Raw genomic sequence first — 23,164 nt, 5'->3', positions numbered from 1 at the left:
ATTAATTAATTTTGATAAAAAATAGCTGCAAGTGCTAACTATTAAGTTAGCACTTGCAGTTTATATTTTATCATGTGGCATCCTTAGCTTGGAGACCCAGGGCCAGTCAGTCGGGTTGCGGGTGAAATGGCACGACAAAAGTTTTCAAGAACGGGTGTTCTCTACACCTTTCATTGCACCATTTCGCCTGCCCCTGACTGATTGGCCCTGTGTCTCTGATGATGACCATGTGGTGTATTGTCAACCAAACAGAATGTCTGTTTTCTTATCAAGGTTGAGGTATCAGGGCTCCAGGGAGGACCAAAAGTTGAAAAGGAGAAAGTGTTTCTTCATGTCAGTCCCTATTGAAGACCAACTCAAAACCATTATTTTTTAAAAGTATCACTGTTAAGTAAATTTTGTATTTGCAGCCAACTAACATCACCCACAGTTCTAAATTCTGTCAGGTTGAAATATTCCAATAATTTAGTTGTCCAATATAAATGACACTTATCCACACTACCTGTAAGTATCTCTTAGTGTCATTGTCTTTTGTGGATTGAGAGGTGTTTGTATTGGCTTATTACAATTAGTATCTAGGTACAGGTATGTCTTTACTGTTTCTACATCTATAATGCAGGTTTCCATTCTTGCCTTGTAACAAATACCGACAGGGAAGTGCAACCCTTGGCTGCACTTTACCCCACAGTAAGGCTTAGCCCTTGGAGCCAGGTCTGGAAAAAATATCCATTCCAGTGGTGTTGATCCTCGGTCCACCCTGATCTGTACTCCACTCAGGATTGCCCCCCTCCTGATTCGGGACTCACCCTACTGGAGACTGATCAGGACCTCTGATCTGTCCAAGGTGGCTACCCCAGGTACCACCTGATCTTGTCTCCTGCCAGGAGAGCTCTACACCTGGTTTCCCTTATCCTTAGATTAGTGTACTTCCCTGTCACCCATATTTTGTCCATTACTTCTGCATTATGTTCTTTGTGTGAAAATAGCTGCTAAGAGCTCACAATAGTTATTCTGGAGTTCATTAACAATTAAGCAAATTCTGGTATCTGACAAGATATAGGAAAACAAGTAAAGTACAAGCCAATACTTAATCATGCATTAATGGGTCACAATTCAAGTTACTTTTTTCCGGAGCAGAGAATTGTGCAAACATGGCATTAAACCTGTATGTATGGAAATGCAAATCTGTAGAAAAGAGCCTCTAGATAGTTTCTAAATGTAGCCTTCATTTGGTGATCATGATGAGAAAACTTTTATGTCATATTTGCATTCACAAGTTGGCTCATAAGAGTCCTGATTAAACAAGCAAACTAAACGTATTAATTGCATATTTTTTTGGCACTGCTGAAGTCAGTTACTGTGCATGTATGTATAATTATTTTGATTTGTCACAGAGGAGGAAGTGTGGAATCATGTGGTGAACAAGTGGACAAGGCAACACCCTTCCAAAATATGTGACATTGTTGATGGATCATCTTACAGGGAACACTGTAAACTTGGATGATTTCTACATAACCTCAACAATTTCAGTTTGATATTCAACACTGATGGGATTCCAGTACCCAAAGTTCTGGTGTTGGAGTATGGCCAATTTATCTGGCAATTAATGAACTGCCTAAAAGTCAGAGGTATTTAATTCTATTTTAAAAATATTAATAAAACAAATCTTAGGTTGTTTTTCTTACTCAATATAAATAATTGACAAATTATTTGTCGTGTCAGCAGAATTCAGTAAGCCATTTCCGAGCTGCCTTGAACTTGCTGTTACAATGGGGCTATAAGTGCAAAGCCTTTAATATGAAAATTAGTTTTGTTTGCATGTGAATGACAACAAATTTTCACAATAAAAACTTTACACTTAGCTTGGCTTTCATAATGAGGTTCAAAGCAACTCGCAAATGGCCTATTGAGTCTTTAATTATTAAGTACTGATTGAGATGTTGGTATTTTTTTCTTTTATGGCAAGGATTTATTTTCAGGACAAATGCTTACAGTTTTTAAATTCTTTGCGACCTTTTTGTCAGGTTCTAAAAAAAGAACTTAGTTGTTTGGGGGCAAGGGAAGGCAAAACCTGCAATGATCACATTTCTAACTCCTTTTTTAGTGTCTGTGCAGTCACTATGAAAAAAAAGGTGTGTTATTATTTTAATAGTTAAAATAATATTATTCCCAAAAACAAAACAAAAAAACCCTCTTTATTTGTGTAAGTTTTTGCCCTTTATCATCTAAATCTTTTCTATTTTGAAAGGACTTGTTGTGAGTTTACCATCAGGAATGGTTGTGCATTCCAAAGGAGCTGTATGGGTTAGCAGTATGGATTTACAGGCTAAAGCTATAAACATCAATAATTATGCATCATCACAATGATGAATGTGGATGCAGCACTTGTGAGGCAAGAGGCCAGCATGTATGATCTGGAAAAGGGTGGGCCAGACATTATCCATACAATCCAAGTGAGAAAGAAAGAACTCGTCAGAGTATTATGGAAAATGCAGGTCATTACAGAAAGGTATGTGCAATGTACTTTATATGATTTATTTTTTTGAATAAATTAGACAGAAAAGTCAAACATGTATAAGGAAAAATTTGGTGATGTTGGAAAAGTACAAAGCTCACAATAAGTGCAAAAACAAACAAACAAAAGAAAGAAGGAGAGGGATATCTAATATTTTCTGCTGTTGCTGTGTGGTAGATTCAGTGAATTTAATTTCCTTGAGAAGTAGAAAAACATGTGCAGTCCATAATGCATTTGACCCAATGTTGTTCTCTATTTTCACTATCAATCATCAAGCATACAGCATGTTAAAGGAATACTGGGCTTCTCACCCTTCATCATCCTAGATGATCTTTTTGACCTGGCATTTCCTCCAGATCATATGCATGGAGTGTTACTCGGAGTGACAAAGGATTTGCTGTCGCTTTGGCTTGATTCAAAGAACAAAGATCAGGATTTTTCAATGGCCATGTAGTTAGTTTTAAGTAGAAACTGATTGTTTGAGTAGTTAATAACAAGAAATGATTAAAACAGACTGCTTTGCATAATTTTTGTTGACCAAATATAAGTTAGACTCATTAAGGAGAGGGTAAAATGCAACATGCACATAACTTCAAAACAAACAAGGACCATCAATTCAAATTAATCAATGCATTGCTTTTGAAAAACCATGACACTCAGGGTTTTGTATCAACCTTTAAACAATGCCTAAAAATAATTTAAAGAAAACTGGAAAAAAATCAAAATTTAAATTTGATTTTACATTCAGTATTTTACATTCAGATAAGCTTTAAAGTATGTTTCCCTGTATAAGGTCACAATAAGGCTTCGGTTCATTCATAACAATAAGGTTTCTCTCCCACCCTCCCTTGTGATTGGAACCTTTGTCTTGCCCTTTAATCCACACTACCTGTAAGTATCTCTTAGTGTCATTGTCTTTTGTGGATTGAGAGGTGTTTGTATTGGTTTATTACAATTAGTATCTAGGTACAGGTATGTCTTTACTGTTTGTATAATGTAGGTTTCCATTATTGCCTTGTAACAAATACTGACAGGGAAGTGCAACCCTTGGCTGCACTTTACTCCACAGTAAGGCTTAACCCTTGGAGCCAGGTCTGGAAAAATATCCATTCCAGGGTGTTGATCCCCGGTCCTCCCTGATCTGTACTCCACTCAGAATTTCCCCCCTCCTGATTCGGGACTCACCCTACTGGAGACTGATCAGGACCTCTGATCTGTCCAAGGTGGCTACCCCAGGTACCACCTGATCTTGTCTCCTGCCAGGAGAGCTCCACACCTGGTTTCCCTTATCCCTAGATTAGTGCACTTCCCTGTCACCCATATTTTGTCCATTACTTCTGCATTATGTTCTTTATGTGGAAATAGCTGCTAAGAGCTCACAATAGTTATTCTGGAGTTCATTAACAATTAAGCAAATTCTGGTATCTGACAAGATATAGGAAAACAAGTAAAGTACAAACCAATACTTAATCATGCATTAATGGGTCACAATTCAAGTTACTTTTTTCCGGAGCAGAAAATTGTGCAAACATGGCATTAAACCTGTATGCATGGAAATGCAAATCTGTAGAAAAGAGCCTCTAGATAGTTTCTAAATGTAGCCTTCATTTGGTGATCATGATGAGAAAACTTTTATGTCATATTTGCATTCACAACTTGGCTCATAAGAGTCCTGATTAAACAAGCAAACTAAACGTATTAATTGGATATTTTTTGGCACTCCTGAAGTCCTTACTGTGCATGTATGTATAATTATTTTGATTTGTCACAGAGGAGGAGGTGTGGAATCACGTGGTGAACAAGTTGACAAGGCAACACCCTTCCAAAATATGTGACATTGTTGATGGATCATCTTTCAGAGAACACTGTAAACCTGGATGATTTCTACATAACCCCAACAATTTCAGTTTGATATTCAACACTGATGGGATTCCAGTACCCAAAGTTCTGGTGTTGGAGTATGGCCAATTTATCTGGCAATTAATGAACTGCCTAAAAGTCAGAGGTATTTAATTCTATTTTAAAAATATTAATAAAACAAATCTTAGGTTGTTTTTCTTACTCAATATAAATAATTGACAAATTATTTGTCATGTCAGCAGAATTCAGTAGGCCATTTCCGAGCTGCCTTGAACTTGTTGTTACAATGGGGCTATAAGTGCAAAGCCTTTCATATGAAAATTAGTTTTGTTTGCATGTGAATGACAACAAATTTTCACAATAAAAACTTTACACTTAGCTTGGCTTTCATAATGAGGTTCAAAGCAACTCGCAAATGGCCTATTGAGTCTTTAATTATTAAGTACTGATTGAGATGTTGGTATTTTTTTCTTTTATGGCATGGATTTATTTTCAGGACAAATGCTTACAGTTTTTAAATTCTTTGTGCACTTTTTGTTAGGTTCTCAAAAAAGAACTTAGTTGTTTGGGGGCAAGGGAAGGCAAAACCTGCAATGATCACATTTATAACTCCTTTTTTAGTATCTGTGCAGTCACTAAGAAGAAAAAAAAGGTGACTGTGTTATTATTTTATTAGTTACAAATAATATTATTCCCAAAAAGAAAAAAACCCTCTTTATTTGTGTAAGTTTTTGCCCTTTATCATCTAAATCTTTTCTATTTTGAAAGGACTTGCTGTGAGTATGCCTTCAGGAATGGTTGTGCATTCCAAAGGAGCTGTATGGGTTAGCAGTATGGATTTACAGGCTAAAGCTAGAAACATCAATAATTTAATGCATCAGCAGAATGATGAATGTGGATGCAGCATTTGTGAGGCAAGAGGCCAGCATGTATGATCTGGAAAAGGGCGGGCTAGACATTATCCATACCATCCAAATGGGAAAGAAGCAACTCATCAGAGTATCATGGAAAATGCAGGTCATTACAGAAAGGTGTGTGCAATGTACTTTACATAACTTTTTTACTGGCCATGTAGTTTGTTTTAAGTAGAAACTGATTGTCTAAGTAGTTAATAACAAGAAATGATTAAAACAGACAGCTTTGGATAACTTTTGTTGACCAAATATAAGACTCGTCAAGGAGAGGGTAAAATGCAACATATAACTTCAAAACAAACAAGGACCATCAAAATTAAAAACATGAAATGAATTAATGCATTGCCTTTGAAAAAGCATGATACTCAGGATTTTGAGTCAACCTTTAAACTATGCCTAAAAATAATTTAAAGAAAACTGGAAAAAATCAACATTTAAATTTGCTTTTACATTCAGTGCTGGAAATTTGAGAGACAGTCTTATGGAGTAAGAAAAAGTAGATCTCCCTTTTTTTCTCAGAATTATGGCAACATGTGTTGGATTGATGATTATTTGAAAATTATATTCCAAACTGCATTACAGTTCACTAGCTTATTAATGGTTTGTCCCCCTTTTTGATTAGATCTCTAAAGTAGATTCAAGACTGCCAAAAATGCGAAAACCTGATTTCATCAGGCTTTCGCCTCGAAGCCTGAAGTCAAATTGAGGTTACGTGGAAGGTAATTATAACCCTACTTTTTGGGAAACATTATTATCTCATTATATACTTTCATTTTGAAAGAACCAACCCCATTTAGAAACCACCTTGGTACTATAATTTGACAGCCCTACTATTTACAGGTAATTATATGGCCTACACATGTATGTTAAGTTAAGTCAGCAACCAACTCTGTGACAAAGATGAAGTCCTGGCTAATCAAGGTTTAATAATGACTACAAGGGACAAGATATGTAAAAGGCTATCTTAAATTGAATGATAGTATACTGTGCGCTGTCCTGTCTTACTGGTAGGCTGGCTCAAATGACAGTCTGGTCCACCATTTTTTTGGTCTCAAGCAACATCTCAGTCATGTCAATTAATAAAAACCGTACAGTTCATTTAATTTTTATGCCAGTTTACAGTTGTAAGTACTAGTACACTGTCATGACTAATTTGATCAGACAATTTGTGATGTAAATAGGTTCTAATTAAATAAATTACTTTCTCGCATTTTGGATTCAGCATCTGAATTGTTAAGCTTGCTTTTGTTTTATGCCTTGCCCTACCTTGATGGTAATTCCTGCCAGATATATATTTAGAGCACTTTGCCGTACTGGTGGAAGGCATACACATTCTTCTTGGGGACTCAATTTCAGAAAGTGATTTGGTGAAAGTGGAGCAGTGCTTGACCTTTTTTTTTTGGCCAGTATGAACCTTTGTATGGTAAGCTACGATAATTATTTCTAATGGTTATACCTCATGAGCTTTAAACAGTGTTTCCAAACAAAGACCTTGTTGCCAACATGACCCCTTTTTGCTACTCAGGGAAGGAAATTACGATTTTTAAGATACACGTATGTATTTCAAAATACTGTTAATTCAGGCAAAATCCCAGTTACATAAAGTAATTATGACTTCACAACGAAAAATGTAAAATAATTTTTATATTTTTATTCTAGGTAAAGGCAGCTGCAGAATCAACCATCACAACTTTATGCACCTTAAGCTTGCAAAGTTTATGAAATGCTTGGGACCACTGTGGTCTTGTTTTGGTTTTGAAGGGATGAAAGGAAGCTTGACAGAGTTCATCCATGGGACAGGGATGATTGAAAAACAGGTACTCTTTATTAAAAAACAAAACTAATAATTTGACATGTGGTTCCTTTTTGAAGCTTCAGAAACATGTCTTGGATTGATGTTCCCTGTGACTAGGGGATATGGGACTCACCCTACTGGAGACTGATCAGGACCTCTGCTCTGTCCAAGGTGGCTACCCCCAGTACCACCTGAACTTGTCTTCTGCCAGGAGAGCTCCGCACCTGGTTTCCCTTATCCCTAGATTAGTGTTCTTCCCTGCCACCCATATTCTGTCCATTACTTCTGCATTGTGTTCTTTATGTAGAAAAAGCTGCTAAGAGCTCACAATAATTATTCTGGAGTTCATTAACATAAGCAAACTCTGGTATCTGATAAAATATAGGAAAACAAGTAAATTGAACAAACCAACACTTAATCATGCATTTATGGATCACAATTCAAGTAACTATTTTCTGGTGCAAATATGGCATTAAACCTGTATGGAAATGTAAATCTGTATAAAAGAGCCGCTACATAGTTTCTTAATGGAGCCTTCATTTGGTGATCATGATGAGAAAAATTTTATGTCATATTTGCATCAACAACTTGGCTCATGAAAGTCCTGACAAGCAAACTAAAAGTATTAATCGCATATTTTTTTGGCACTCAGTTCTTACTGTGCATGTATGTATAATTATTTTTGATTTGTCACAGACCAGGAAATGTGGAGTCACGTGGTGAACAAGTTTACAAGGCAACAACACCCTTCCAAAATATGTGACATTATTGATAGATCATCTTACAGGGAACACTGCAAACCTGGATGATTCCTACACAACCCCAACAATTTCAGTTTGATATTCAACACTGATGGGATTCCAATACCCAAAAATTCTGGTGTTGGAGTATGGCCAATTTATCTGGCAATTAATGAACTGCCTAAAAGTCAGAGGTAATTAATTTGATTTTGAAAATAGTAATATATCTTAGATTGTTTTTCTTACTTAATATCAATAATTGACAAATTATTTGTCATGTCAGCAGAATTCAGTAGGCCATTTCTGAGCTGCCTTGAACTTGTCATTAAAATGGGGCTAAGTGCAAAGCCTTTCATATGAAAATTAGTTTTGTTTGCATGTGAATCACAACAAATTTTCACAATAAAAACTTAGAACTAGACCTCGTTTTCATAATGAGGTTCAAAGCAACTCGCAAATGGCCTATTGGGTCTTTAGTTATTTTGTACTGATTCAGATGTTGCTATTTTTTTTTTCTTTCATGCCAAATTAGATTTATTTTCAGGACAAATGCTTACATTTTTTTAAATTCCTTGTGCACTTTTTGTCAGGTTCTCAAAAAAGAACTTAGTTGTTTGGGGACTTTGGCAAGGGAAGGCAAAACCTGCAATGAGCACATTTCTAACTCCTTTTTTGGTGTCTGCGCTGTAACTATGAAAACAAAGGTGAGTGTTATTATTAGTTATTGTCATAAACAATACCATTTAGTGAAGTAACAACTCACAGGTGTGGTTGTTTGAAGGCGAGATCCAATTCAACTAAAGACTGTCAGATTTCACAGTACTATAAGCAGATTATGAAGATTATGTAATTTAAATGTTATAAAGTCTGTAGTTATGTTTTCTTTTCTTTTTTAAAGAGCATTCATAGTGACTTTTTCCATTACAATCTGTGGAATTGGAGGCACTAGCTAACAACAATTATCCCAACTGCAAAGTTGAAAGAAGCTTTCAAGGAGTCAGGAGTTTCACTGGACATCTGTGCACCAGTTGAAACGTTTCAAAGGGCAGTGGTGGCTAACATGGTATTTTGCAGTAGGGAGTACACAAAACAACACTGCAGTGTGGTCTACTTTGACAACAAGTTTGGAACAATTCAGTACTTTGTGCCACTGCAACAAGTGGCGTATGCATGTGTAATAATAATAATAATAATAATGATAATAAAAATAATAATAATGATAATAATAATAATAATAATAATAATAATAATAATAATAATAATAATAATTAAAAACATTAATGGAATGATAACTTTATTATTTACAAGAATAAAATCTACTAGATACAGTTTGATTCTATTAAAACCTGAGTGATTCTACAGTTTGCTGTCATAAATACAGTATATATAATAGTAATAATAATAATAATAATAATAATAATAACAATAATAATAATAATAATAATAATAATAATAATAATAATAGTAAATATAAAAATCTTTATTAACATATTTCAAGCAAATTGCTATTCACAAGTTAAAAGTAGAAAAAAGAACTATTAAAAACTATTTACAATTTATTTCGATGAAAAAAGAGACAACTTTCAAGCCGATTTTTTTCTTATAAAGTTACTATGCTAATCTTATTAAAAAAATCAATAATATATACAAAGTTAAAAATTAAAAAAAAGGGGAATAAAAACCGACATCAAATGGAAGGCTACCAAGAAAAATTAGAAAGACTAAGAAATAGAATTATGTTCCCAATGTTTGTTACGAATGTTTGCATGTCCTTTCTCGATGTCAAAGTCAATGTCCGTCAATTCTAGATGGATCCTTCTTGTAGCTCGCGAACCTCTTAGGCATAGTAATGCTGACCTCAGCAACGCAAAGGACACCCTTGCCCTGATCCATGACATAGTAGTCGCATAGCTTTCGCCCTTCTTTGTAGCAACTAACTCTGCCAGCCTACTATGGTATCGCTTGCATTCCACCGCCATTACACCTGTCGTGCTAAAAACTAATGGCGTGAACTATACAATAATAACAATAATAATAATAATAATAATAATAATAATAATAATAATATTAATTTTTTTATAAAATTAATTAACAATAATAATCTTTAACATATTCCAAGCTATTTACAAGTAAAGGAAAAAACAAGTCATAAACTTACAAAAAGCTATTCTCATTTGTAATAAAAAGTCATATTATTATTATTATTATTATTATTATTATTATTATTATTATTATTATTATTATTATTATTATTATTATTATTATTATTATAATTGCAGTTAAAACTTTTGGATGCCCAGATATCCTAAACAATGATTGGGCGGCCAGCCGTAGCCAATCAATGCAACGTCCAAAGTCGTTACAATTAAAATCCCAACTCCTAATCATAGAGATCCTAGTAATTAAATTCTAAAACTAATTACTATCCATAAAATCCTCAATCTAAATACTAAAACTTCTGTTCCTCGCGATGGAGACACACAATGATGGCATGAGCTTGTGAATCAGTTTTTTAGGATCTTTTTAATAATTTTTTTATCCACAATATTCGCTTGAGAGTTACCATACTATTTACAAGGCTAAAAAGTTAAGAAGATATTAAAACCCAAACGATTTCGACTAATCAAGTCATCTTCAGGGTAAAAAGACCGTCCGCTACATGCATATTTTATATGTTTTATGTGATTCCCGATGGGAACAGTTTTGCTACGTGAGAATGGACTTGTTTGTTCAGACTGGGGCTCCATTGTTGGATCATTAAGCCTTCAATGATCCTGAACTTGGGAAAAGTTTAGGCCGTACATTAGCCAACTAAAAGAATGGGTCGGATTCTCCCTTACGTGACGGACAGGCTCAGAGTCATTGGAGGAGTTTGAATGTTCATTGATTCGCACCTCCACATTTCTCCTGGTTTTCCCGATGTAATTAACACCGCAAGAACAGTCGCCTTTATAGACCAAATGTGATCTGCACTAATGGATTGATTTGCACAAAATTGGTGCAAAAAAGTCAGCAAGGTAAGCCAAAAACTGGATGCACTACATCGCTTGGACGCGAGACACCTCTGGAGACACCTTAAGACAGAGGCAAACTTACAGACGGACAGGAAGCAGTTAACAATTTAAAATCCAGTGACTGTCATGCTACTTCATCGGTTAGACTGGAATAAATCAATGAATTTAGGACAAGGCAGAGAAAATATACAAAACCTTATTTTGCTAACAATAGACAAACGATTGACTAACAGGCCCAAATGCAAAAATACAGTTTTACTCCTTTCACAGCCAGTAACATCACTTCTTAGGTAACATTTTGACTTTGTTATTTAATCCATGACCTAATACCATCCAGCAATGACTCACAATTTATTTGATTGTAATGATGACCTGTGGAGGCTGTAGAAATATCATGTCACAACAAACAGTATTCCCAGATAATCAAAGTGTTGTACTTATAAATATTTTTCCGTTCTGCGAGGAGTAGTTGGCTTCATTTTAAATTTTCGTACATCTGATGTTTGCTTCATTAGGATGCAGTGCCAAATGTTGTTTGAAGGTCTTTACATTACTCTTGTAGTCAGTAGGTTGACTGTAGACCTGTCCATGTGACACAAATGTCATTTTATTGATTCCTTAGAAGCCGTCATTTGCAGGAGTAATTCATTTTCTCTAAGAGTAAATAATTTATGTTCAGTTCTTATTTGAAAGCACTGAAAAGTACTGTCTTTTTCAATTTATCTGAATGTATATTTGATTCCTATGATTTTCAATAATTTAATGGCAAAAACAGATGTTCTTGACAAGGTTTGTTGGATTTATTTATTGTAGAGAATGTTGAAATGACAATGGAACCCTGAATAGAGATACAATACAATATAATTTAATAGACAATAAAATTTAATAGTTTCTGACAGCATCAACAAGCACAAGCCCCTTTGTTAACATTATTTATGTTAGTGTCATCTTTAAATATGTTTAAGTGTAGTGAAACCACTCAGGCATGCTGCCTCTGTACTTACGGTGCTGCACTTGAAATCTGGTGGTGGGTGATTCAAGTGACTGTCTGGCCACTTGCTCTGCATTCTGCCAGTTGGGAATTTAAATTGTTATGTTCTATTTGAATTATTTGCTTGCCAGTTATAATTCTTGGCCTCACTAGCACCCTGAGCAATAAATGCTTACCAATGGTAATTAGAGGTTATTATTATTATTATTATTATTATTATTATTATTATTATTATTATTATTATTATTGTTATTGTTATTGTTATTGTTATTATTATTATTATTATTATTGTTATTGTTATTATTATTATTGTTATTGTTATTGTTATTGTTATTATTATTATTATTATTATTATTATTATTATTATTATTATTATTATTAAAGGCATGTCAAACTCAAGTGGGAAATGCAACCCGAACTCTTTAGAAAAGTGGTATGATTGGATGTTTTCTATATAACGTATTTCAATGTTTCATATGAGGACAAACCATACTGTAGTGGTTCATCAAGTATCAGTCATGATGGATGTAAGGATCACTACTTATAAAACAAGCGAGCAGAATACTTCTCTCGTGTAACTAGATCTTTGTTAGCATGATAATGTTCCCAAGGTTAATGAGACATTCATTCTCAACAGCTTCTTTGTCAATAGGGATGCAATAACTTCTACTGTAATTTGTAACTAATGTGCATTTGTATCAACTATTTAAGAAGCTTGCACACTACATTCTGCCCATTACCTCTTTACAAAGATTTTTATTCCCCTTAAAGAAGTGAAAACATTGTTTTGTAGAGGAAGAAAATGTTCTTTCATTGTCAGACTTACTTATACATACACATAATTTATGATATATTTGCATGCTTAACTAGATAACAGGTAAGCCAGAACTGGAAAAACTTGAGCTTATGAGCTCAGGTTCCTGGCTTTACCTGGTTTAAAATATAACAAACAAAACGGCTTTCTTTCTGATGATTTCAATTCCAACTGTGCAATAAATTAGCAGTAAACATGTCATGCAGACATGCAAATGTCTGCAGAGTAAACATTTTACAGCCTTTACAGGCTATAGTGTTGTCATTCTAATTAAACAGGTGGAATGGAAGTCACCAGAGAGAACTGACTACTAGTTTTCCACACAGAACTGTCAATCTGGCAAAACTGCAGTCTACGCAGTGGGTTCATTTCCAATATAGATCTATATGAACTTTGTATTTTCCATTATGATTGTTAAGCAGGCACCCCAATGAAAGTGAATGCAGATTGATAAATGATTATAGTAGAGATAATCATAACAGCCACACTCTTTGTAAACATAATGGCAAACCTAGTCAATCGTAGTTTAAATAGGACAGGTTGTTTTAAAATTTAAAGAAATAGTTCCTTTATAAAAGGGCAAGCCCCTCTTTCCTTTCACACCTATGTGGCTGTGAACTGGAGATGTTGATGCCATCCAGTTGTGGTAGCTTTGCTGACTCAATTCTCCTCTGCAAATTTCTTACTATCACAACAGCAATATGAAGATTTGTAATTTAATTGGCTTAACAGGGTTATACCGAAAACTAAGCCAAGGTTGTCAATACTAGTTTTTCAAAAAAAATGCATGTTTGTTAGTTGTTTACCTTGGTGAAAGGCTAAAGGTAAGAATGGGCAGGTCAGGCCCGTTTTATACTGGAACTTCCTGTCTAAGTTTCTGGACGTGTAATTTGTTCTATTGCTCTTATTTTATTGAGTATTTTCTGTAATAAGAATAATATGGAATAGGCTTGAGTAATTTCAACTGTAATTTGATGATTCTTGTCAACATGGCCCGTAAAATGGAAAAGTTTAGACGTAATATATCAAACACGAGGAAGAATGTTTCATCAGATATCCAAACACTGAGAAGTAGGTTGAAAAAACGAGGGTTATAATTTAGACTCAAGGTTGTTGTGCATTTACAAAAAGCTAGTGTTAGCTAATTCCCAACCATTGTTATTTTGTTTGTGCCATTAATATTTTTAAAATTGACTTAATAAAGTTTTATTGTTGACAAAATGGAATTAAATTCTCGCTTCAAGCAATGTAGTGATGTGATAGTGTATGCTTATCCACGGCTAATGGCACACAAATGGGGTAAGTTCCATATTACAAAAAATATGATGCATGGCACTCAATTGATAATATTTCCCATTTCTGCTTTAATTATTTAATGAATAGGTGTTTGTTTGTTTGTTTTTTATTGCTGCCATGTTGGTGTCCCCTTAAAAAAACATTTGGTTACACAAAAATTGAAGTGAACTCTCAGGAGAAAAAAATTGTTGTTCCTGTTACACCAACATGGCTGCCTTGACATCAAACTCAATCCATGAGTAGTCACTTTGGGCATTTAGTTTGCTTCATTATTGGTTTCATATATCATCCTTTGTCTCAAAGATGAAATTTCTGAGCTATAAATTTGAAGAACCAGTTTCACTCTCTAGAAAGTAGAACGTTTCTGTCCCATTACTATTAAAATCTCAAGAGAATACAGCTTGGGTGATCATATGCTAAATTCTCATCACCTCAAGAGTTGAATAAGCATTTACATTACAAAGAGACATTTTATGCTGATCACTGCTAGGGCATAAAAGGTTAAGGTAAGTGTAAATTTTTCTGCAGTGTTTAATTTCTAGGAAATGGCAGGCAGTGTTCCCTTGACATCCCTGGATTGCATTGCATTGCATTGAGAAATAGCGATGGAATTGAATGACAAATTCAATTGGTACTTTAAAAATTATATGCTTTGTTTTAATGTCTTTACTGTTATAGTACAGACCTACAAGCTAGATGTTAATGGTAACTTACTCGTTTGGAAATGTAAAGAAACAATGAATGAATCCATAAATTTCGTTCTCGTTGTGCAAGGATAAAAAGACGAGAGAAGCTGGGAAATAGTCATTTCGCACAGCATAGTGACATCCTTTGGCGGGAAGAAAAGCTTATGTTAATGAGCATTCGCAATCTTGATGTTACATTCATGTGGCGTAGTTATTCTCGATATTTGAGCCGTCTGGTGGTTGACGGACATCATTAAGTCCCGATACCCGCAAGTCACTGGCACCTTTCAAAGAAATGAGACGTGTCTTCCATCCTTCCATCGTTGAAAGCGCTTTTGGGCGCTATTGTTTTGGCGATGGCTGGTGGATCGATCCAGACGGAAAGTTTATCAGCAACTCTTCAATATTCCTGTCCACGGTGATCTTTAGTTTAGCCGGTATTTCCGTGAGTTGTGGCTCATTTGCCAACCTATGTCGTTATCGAATAAGGGAAATGAAGAGTTGCTTTTAGACTTATAATATTTTTCTCTAACCTTGGGACTGTGTGTTCCGCGTCAAGAAAGTTCGCCATTACCCACAATGCAATGGGAACATTCATTCTATACCACAGTCGACCCACCATGTACCCCAGTCCCATCAAATGAACTACATCTCGCCTAGGAATGAGTGATTTTCCTTTCGCTCCACCTCGATTTCAATGAAATTAGGCTTATGTGTTTCACGCGTAAATATTGAAGACTGCAACGTTGTTCAGTCAAACTGAGACCCAATAGTGGTGTTAAAACAAAATGAGAGAAAACTTTTAACGGTGCATCTCCTGACTCACGCATCAAGAAGAGAAGGCAGCCAGCTGCAATAAGTACTTTTAATTGCAGAGTTCAGAGTATCATCCAACCTTTGAAGGCAAAAGGCGCTCTTAGGTTCTCCGAGGAGAAATTCCCCCATCATCGGGCGAATTTCCGGCTCCGAGCCAATTCGGGCCATTCGGGTGGGATAATGGACTTGTGGTGATGTGAGCAAGGCGAGCGTCGCAGCAGGAGTCCACCCCCCGTGAAGAAATTGCACAGCCTACCCATCTTCGTCCGAATTCCCGGCGCGAAACCAATTCGGGCCATTCGGGTGGAATAATGGGCTTGCGCTGATGTAGGCAAAGGAGAGCATCGCAGCAGGAGTCCACCCCCCGTAAATGAATTGCACAGCCCACCCATCTTCGGGCGAATTTCCGGCTCCAAGCCAATTCGGGCCATTCGGGTGGGATAATGGACTTGTGGTGATGTGAGCAAGGCGAGCGTCGCAGCAGGAGTCCACCCCCCGTGAAGAAATTGCACAGCCTACCCATCTTCGTCCAAATTCCCGGCGCGAAACCAATTCGGGCCATTCGGGTGGAATAATGAACTTGCGCTGATGTAGGCAAAGGAGAGCATCGCAGCAGGAGTCCACCCCCCGTAAATGAATTGCACAGCCCACCCATCTTTGGGCGAATTTCCGGCTCCGAGCCAATTCGGGCCATTCGGGTGGGATAATGGACTTGTGGTGATGTGAGCAAGGCGAGCGTCGCAGCAGGAGTCCACCCCCCGTGAAGAAATTGCACAGCCTACCCATCTTCGTCCGAATTCCCGGCGCGAAACCAATTCGGGCCATTCGGGTGGAATAATGGGCTTGCGCTGATGTAGGCAAAGGAGAGCATCGCAGCAGGAGTCCACCCCCCGTAAATGAATTGCACAGCCCACCCATCTTCGGGCGAATTTCCGGCTCCAAGCCAATTCGGGCCATTCGGGTGGGATAATGGACTTGTGGTGATGTGAGCAAGGCGAGCGTCGCAGCAGGAGTCCACCCCCCGTGAAGAAATTGCACAGCCTACCCATCTTCGTCCAAATTCCCGGCGCGAAACCAATTCGGGCCATTCGGGTGGAATAATGAACTTGCGCTGATGTAGGCAAAGGAGAGCATCGCAGCAGGAGTCCACCCCCCGTAAATGAATTGCACAGCCCACCCATCTTTGGGCGAATTTCCGGCTCCGAGCCAATTCGGGCCATTCGGGTGGGATAATGGACTTGTGGTGATGTGAGCAAGGCGAGCGTCGCAGCAGGAGTCCACCCCCCGTGAAGAAATTGCACAGCCTACCCATCTTCGTCCGAATTCCCGGCGCGAAACCAATTCGGGCCATTCGGGTGGAATAATGGGCTTGCGCTGATGTAGGCAAAGGAGAGCATCGCAGCAGGAGTCCACCCCCCGTAAATGAATTGCACAGCCCACCCATCTTCGGGCGAATTTCCGGCTCCAAGCCAATTCGGGCCATTCGGGTGGGATAATGGACTTGTGGTGATGTGAGCAAGGCGAGCGTCGCAGCAGGAGTCCACCCCCCGTGAAGAAATTGCACAGCCTACCCATCTTCGTCCAAATTCCCGGCGCGAAACCAATTCGGGCCATTCGGGTGGAATAATGAACTTGCGCTGATGTAGGCAAAGGAGAGCATCGCAGCAGGAGTCCACCCCCCGTAAATGAATTGCACAGCCCACCCATCTTTGGGCGAATTTCCGGCTCCGAGCCAATTCGGGCCATTCGGGTGGGATAATGGACTTGTGGTGATGTGAGCAAGGCGAGCGTCGCAGCAGGAGTCCACCCCCCGTGAAGAAATTGCACAGCCTACCCATCTTCGTCCGAATTCCCGGCGCGAAACCAATTCGGGCCATTCGGGTGGAATAATGGGCTTGCGCTGATGTAGGCAAAGGAGAGCATCGCAGCAGGAGTCCACCCCCCGTAAATGAATTGCACAGCCCACCCATCTTCGGGCGAATTTCCGGCTCCAAGCCAATTCGGGCCATTCGGGTGGGATAATGGACTTGTGGTGATGTGAGCAAGGCGAGCGTCGCAGCAGGAGTCCACCCCCCGTGAAGAAATTGCACAGCCTACCCATCTTCGTCCAAATTCCCGGCGCGAAACCAATTCGGGCCATTCGGGTGGAATAATGAACTTGCGCTGATGTAGGCAAAGGAGAGCATCGCAGCAGGAGTCCACCCCCCGTAAATGAATTGCACAGCCCACCCATCTTTGGGCGAATTTCCGGCTCCGAGCCAATTCGGGCCATTCGGGTGGGATAATGGACTTGTGGTGATGTGAGCAAGGCGAGCGTCGCAGCAGGAGTCCACCCCCCGTGAAGAAATTGCACAGCCTACCCATCTTCGTCCGAATTCCCGGCGCGAAACCAATTCGGGCCATTCGGGTGGAATAATGGGCTTGCGCTGATGTAGGCAAAGGAGAGCATCGCAGCAGGAGTCCACCCCCCGTAAATGAATTGCACAGCCCACCCATCTTCGGGCGAATTTCCGGCTCCAAGCCAATTCGGGCCATTCGGGTGGGATAATGGACTTGTGGTGATGTGAGCAAGGCGAGCGTCGCAGCAGGAGTCCACCCCCCGTGAAGAAATTGCACAGCCTACCCATCTTCGTCCAAATTCCCGGCGCGAAACCAATTCGGGCCATTCGGGTGGAATAATGAACTTGCGCTGATGTAGGCAAAGGAGAGCATCGCAGCAGGAGTCCACCCCCCGTAAATGAATTGCACAGCCCACCCATCTTTGGGCGAATTTCCGGCTCCGAGCCAATTCGGGCCATTCGGGTGGGATAATGGACTTGTGGTGATGTGAGCAAGGCGAGCGTCGCAGCAGGAGTCCACCCCCCGTGAAGAAATTGCACAGCCTACCCATCTTCGTCCGAATTCCCGGCGCGAAACCAATTCGGGCCATTCGGGTGGAATAATGGGCTTGCGCTGATGTAGGCAAAGGAGAGCATCGCAGCAGGAGTCCACCCCCCGTAAATGAATTGCACAGCCCACCCATCTTCGGGCGAATTTCCGGCTCCAAGCCAATTCGGGCCATTCGGGTGGGATAATGGACTTGTGGTGATGTGAGCAAGGCGAGCGTCGCAGCAGGAGTCCACCCCCCGTGAAGAAATTGCACAGCCTACCCATCTTCGTCCAAATTCCCGGCGCGAAACCAATTCGGGCCATTCGGGTGGAATAATGAACTTGCGCTGATGTAGGCAAAGGAGAGCATCGCAGCAGGAGTCCACCCCCCGTAAATGAATTGCACAGCCCACCCATCTTTGGGCGAATTTCCGGCTCCGAGCCAATTCGGGCCATTCGGGTGGGATAATGGACTTGTGGTGATGTGAGCAAGGCGAGCGTCGCAGCAGGAGTCCACCCCCCGTGAAGAAATTGCACAGCCTACCCATCTTCGTCCGAATTCCCGGCGCGAAACCAATTCGGGCCATTCGGGTGGAATAATGGGCTTGCGCTGATGTAGGCAAAGGAGAGCATCGCAGCAGGAGTCCACCCCCCGTAAATGAATTGCACAGCCCACCCATCTTCGGGCGAATTTCCGGCTCCAAGCCAATTCGGGCCATTCGGGTGGGATAATGGACTTGTGGTGATGTGAGCAAGGCGAGCGTCGCAGCAGGAGTCCACCCCCCGTGAAGAAATTGCACAGCCTACCCATCTTCGTCCAAATTCCCGGCGCGAAACCAATTCGGGCCATTCGGGTGGAATAATGAACTTGCGCTGATGTAGGCAAAGGAGAGCATCGCAGCAGGAGTCCACCCCCCGTAAATGAATTGCACAGCCCACCCATCTTTGGGCGAATTTCCGGCTCCGAGCCAATTCGGGCCATTCGGGTGGGATAATGGACTTGTGGTGATGTGAGCAAGGCGAGCGTCGCAGCAGGAGTCCACCCCCCGTGAAGAAATTGCACAGCCTACCCATCTTCGTCCGAATTCCCGGCGCGAAACCAATTCGGGCCATTCGGGTGGAATAATGGGCTTGCGCTGATGTAGGCAAAGGAGAGCATCGCAGCAGGAGTCCACCCCCCGTAAATGAATTGCACAGCCCACCCATCTTCGGGCGAATTTCCGGCTCCAAGCCAATTCGGGCCATTCGGGTGGGATAATGGACTTGTGGTGATGTGAGCAAGGCGAGCGTCGCAGCAGGAGTCCACCCCCCGTGAAGAAATTGCACAGCCTACCCATCTTCGTCCAAATTCCCGGCGCGAAACCAATTCGGGCCATTCGGGTGGAATAATGAACTTGCGCTGATGTAGGCAAAGGAGAGCATCGCAGCAGGAGTCCACCCCCCGTAAATGAATTGCACAGCCCACCCATCTTTGGGCGAATTTCCGGCTCCGAGCCAATTCGGGCCATTCGGGTGGGATAATGGACTTGTGGTGATGTGAGCAAGGCGAGCGTCGCAGCAGGAGTCCACCCCCCGTGAAGAAATTGCACAGCCTACCCATCTTCGTCCGAATTCCCGGCGCGAAACCAATTCGGGCCATTCGGGTGGAATAATGGGCTTGCGCTGATGTAGGCAAAGGAGAGCATCGCAGCAGGAGTCCACCCCCCGTAAATGAATTGCACAGCCCACCCATCTTCGGGCGAATTTCCGGCTCCAAGCCAATTCGGGCCATTCGGGTGGGATAATGGACTTGTGGTGATGTGAGCAAGGCGAGCGTCGCAGCAGGAGTCCACCCCCCGTGAAGAAATTGCACAGCCTACCCATCTTCGTCCAAATTCCCGGCGCGAAACCAATTCGGGCCATTCGGGTGGAATAATGAACTTGCGCTGATGTAGGCAAAGGAGAGCATCGCAGCAGGAGTCCACCCCCCGTAAATGAATTGCACAGCCCACCCATCTTTGGGCGAATTTCCGGCTCCGAGCCAATTCGGGCCATTCGGGTGGGATAATGGACTTGTGGTGATGTGAGCAAGGCGAGCGTCGCAGCAGGAGTCCACCCCCCGTGAAGAAATTGCACAGCCTACCCATCTTCGTCCGAATTCCCGGCGCGAAACCAATTCGGGCCATTCGGGTGGAATAATGGGCTTGCGCTGATGTAGGCAAAGGAGAGCATCGCAGCAGGAGTCCACCCCCCGTAAATGAATTGCACAGCCCACCCATCTTCGGGCGAATTTCCGGCTCCAAGCCAATTCGGGCCATTCGGGTGGGATAATGGACTTGTGGTGATGTGAGCAAGGCGAGCGTCGCAGCAGGAGTCCACCCCCCGTGAAGAAATTGCACAGCCTACCCATCTTCGTCCAAATTCCCGGCGCGAAACCAATTCGGGCCATTCGGGTGGAATAATGAACTTGCGCTGATGTAGGCAAAGGAGAGCATCGCAGCAGGAGTCCACCCCCCGTAAATGAATTGCACAGCCCACCCATCTTTGGGCGAATTTCCGGCTCCGAGCCAATTCGGGCCATTCGGGTGGGATAATGGACTTGTGGTGATGTGAGCAAGGCGAGCGTCGCAGCAGGAGTCCACCCCCCGTGAAGAAATTGCACAGCCTACCCATCTTCGTCCGAATTCCCGGCGCGAAACCAATTCGGGCCATTCGGGTGGAATAATGGGCTTGCGCTGATGTAGGCAAAGGAGAGCATCGCAGCAGGAGTCCACCCCCCGTAAATGAATTGCACAGCCCACCCATCTTCGGGCGAATTTCCGGCTCCAAGCCAATTCGGGCCATTCGGGTGGGATAATGGACTTGTGGTGATGTGAGCAAGGCGAGCGTCGCAGCAGGAGTCCACCCCCCGTGAAGAAATTGCACAGCCTACCCATCTTCGTCCAAATTCCCGGCGCGAAACCAATTCGGGCCATTCGGGTGGAATAATGAACTTGCGCTGATGTAGGCAAAGGAGAGCATCGCAGCAGGAGTCCACCCCCCGTAAATGAATTGCACAGCCCACCCATCTTTGGGCGAATTTCCGGCTCCGAGCCAATTCGGGCCATTCGGGTGGGATAATGGACTTGTGGTGATGTGAGCAAGGCGAGCGTCGCAGCAGGAGTCCACCCCCCGTGAAGAAATTGCACAGCCTACCCATCTTCGTCCGAATTCCCGGCGCGAAACCAATTCGGGCCATTCGGGTGGAATAATGGGCTTGCGCTGATGTAGGCAAAGGAGAGCATCGCAGCAGGAGTCCACCCCCCGTAAATGAATTGCACAGCCCACCCATCTTCGGGCGAATTTCCGGCTCCAAGCCAATTCGGGCCATTCGGGTGGGATAATGGACTTGTGGTGATGTGAGCAAGGCGAGCGTCGCAGCAGGAGTCCACCCCCCGTGAAGAAATTGCACAGCCTACCCATCTTCGTCCAAATTCCCGGCGCGAAACCAATTCGGGCCATTCGGGTGGAATAATGAACTTGCGCTGATGTAGGCAAAGGAGAGCATCGCAGCAGGAGTCCACCCCCCGTAAATGAATTGCACAGCCCACCCATCTTTGGGCGAATTTCCGGCTCCGAGCCAATTCGGGCCATTCGGGTGGGATAATGGACTTGTGGTGATGTGAGCAAGGCGAGCGTCGCAGCAGGAGTCCACCCCCCGTGAAGAAATTGCACAGCCTACCCATCTTCGTCCGAATTCCCGGCGCGAAACCAATTCGGGCCATTCGGGTGGAATAATGGGCTTGCGCTGATGTAGGCAAAGGAGAGCATCGCAGCAGGAGTCCACCCCCCGTAAATGAATTGCACAGCCCACCCATCTTCGGGCGAATTTCCGGCTCCAAGCCAATTCGGGCCATTCGGGTGGGATAATGGACTTGTGGTGATGTGAGCAAGGCGAGCGTCGCAGCAGGAGTCCACCCCCCGTGAAGAAATTGCACAGCCTACCCATCTTCGTCCAAATTCCCGGCGCGAAACCAATTCGGGCCATTCGGGTGGAATAATGAACTTGCGCTGATGTAGGCAAAGGAGAGCATCGCAGCAGGAGTCCACCCCCCGTAAATGAATTGCACAGCCCACCCATCTTTGGGCGAATTTCCGGCTCCGAGCCAATTCGGGCCATTCGGGTGGGATAATGGACTTGTGGTGATGTGAGCAAGGCGAGCGTCGCAGCAGGAGTCCACCCCCCGTGAAGAAATTGCACAGCCTACCCATCTTCGTCCGAATTCCCGGCGCGAAACCAATTCGGGCCATTCGGGTGGAATAATGGGCTTGCGCTGATGTAGGCAAAGGAGAGCATCGCAGCAGGAGTCCACCCCCCGTAAATGAATTGCACAGCCCACCCATCTTCGGGCGAATTTCCGGCTCCAAGCCAATTCGGGCCATTCGGGTGGGATAATGGACTTGTGGTGATGTGAGCAAGGCGAGCGTCGCAGCAGGAGTCCACCCCCCGTGAAGAAATTGCACAGCCTACCCATCTTCGTCCAAATTCCCGGCGCGAAACCAATTCGGGCCATTCGGGTGGAATAATGAACTTGCGCTGATGTAGGCAAAGGAGAGCATCGCAGCAGGAGTCCACCCCCCGTAAATGAATTGCACAGCCCACCCATCTTTGGGCGAATTTCCGGCTCCGAGCCAATTCGGGCCATTCGGGTGGGATAATGGACTTGTGGTGATGTGAGCAAGGCGAGCGTCGCAGCAGGAGTCCACCCCCCGTGAAGAAATTGCACAGCCTACCCATCTTCGTCCGAATTCCCGGCGCGAAACCAATTCGGGCCATTCGGGTGGAATAATGGGCTTGCGCTGATGTAGGCAAAGGAGAGCATCGCAGCAGGAGTCC

The 23,164-nt window shown here is 42.1% G+C and overlaps 1 long non-coding RNA gene and 1 pseudogene across 9 annotated transcripts in view; both read left to right on the top strand.

Moving 5' to 3' along the window:
- LOC146466426 (uncharacterized) overlaps positions 1-13,890 on the top strand; it is a 156,758-nt gene extending 142,868 nt beyond the window's left edge. For 3 of the 9 annotated variants that reach the window (XR_014868013.1, XR_014868007.1, XR_014868006.1), the window contains 9 exons: positions 1,395-1,628; positions 2,249-2,509; positions 4,287-4,520; positions 5,144-5,406; positions 5,912-6,008; positions 6,949-7,106; positions 7,781-8,018; positions 8,415-8,528; positions 8,723-13,890. This is a non-coding gene — a long non-coding RNA (uncharacterized LOC146466426). Of the gene's footprint in view, positions 1-273; positions 379-1,394; positions 1,629-2,248; positions 2,510-4,286; positions 4,521-5,143; positions 5,407-5,911; positions 6,009-6,948; positions 7,107-7,780; positions 8,019-8,414; positions 8,529-8,722 lie in introns of those variants that run through there. The other 6 variants (XR_014868014.1, XR_014868012.1, XR_014868008.1 and 3 more) reach the window with 6 other exon arrangements.
- Positions 13,891-15,422: 1,532 nt separating this feature from the next.
- On the top strand, positions 15,423-15,575 carry LOC146466425 (5.8S ribosomal RNA; annotated as a pseudogene).
- Positions 15,576-23,164: the final 7,589 nt, after the last annotated feature.

This window comes from Pavona decussata, unplaced genomic scaffold, assembly GCF_977016875.1.
Source record: "Pavona decussata unplaced genomic scaffold, jaPavDecu1.1 SCAFFOLD_143, whole genome shotgun sequence".
NCBI lineage: Eukaryota > Metazoa > Cnidaria > Anthozoa > Scleractinia > Agariciidae > Pavona > Pavona decussata.
Note: the sequence above shows the minus strand (reverse complement) of the source record. Positions and strands in the feature narration are given on the sequence as shown.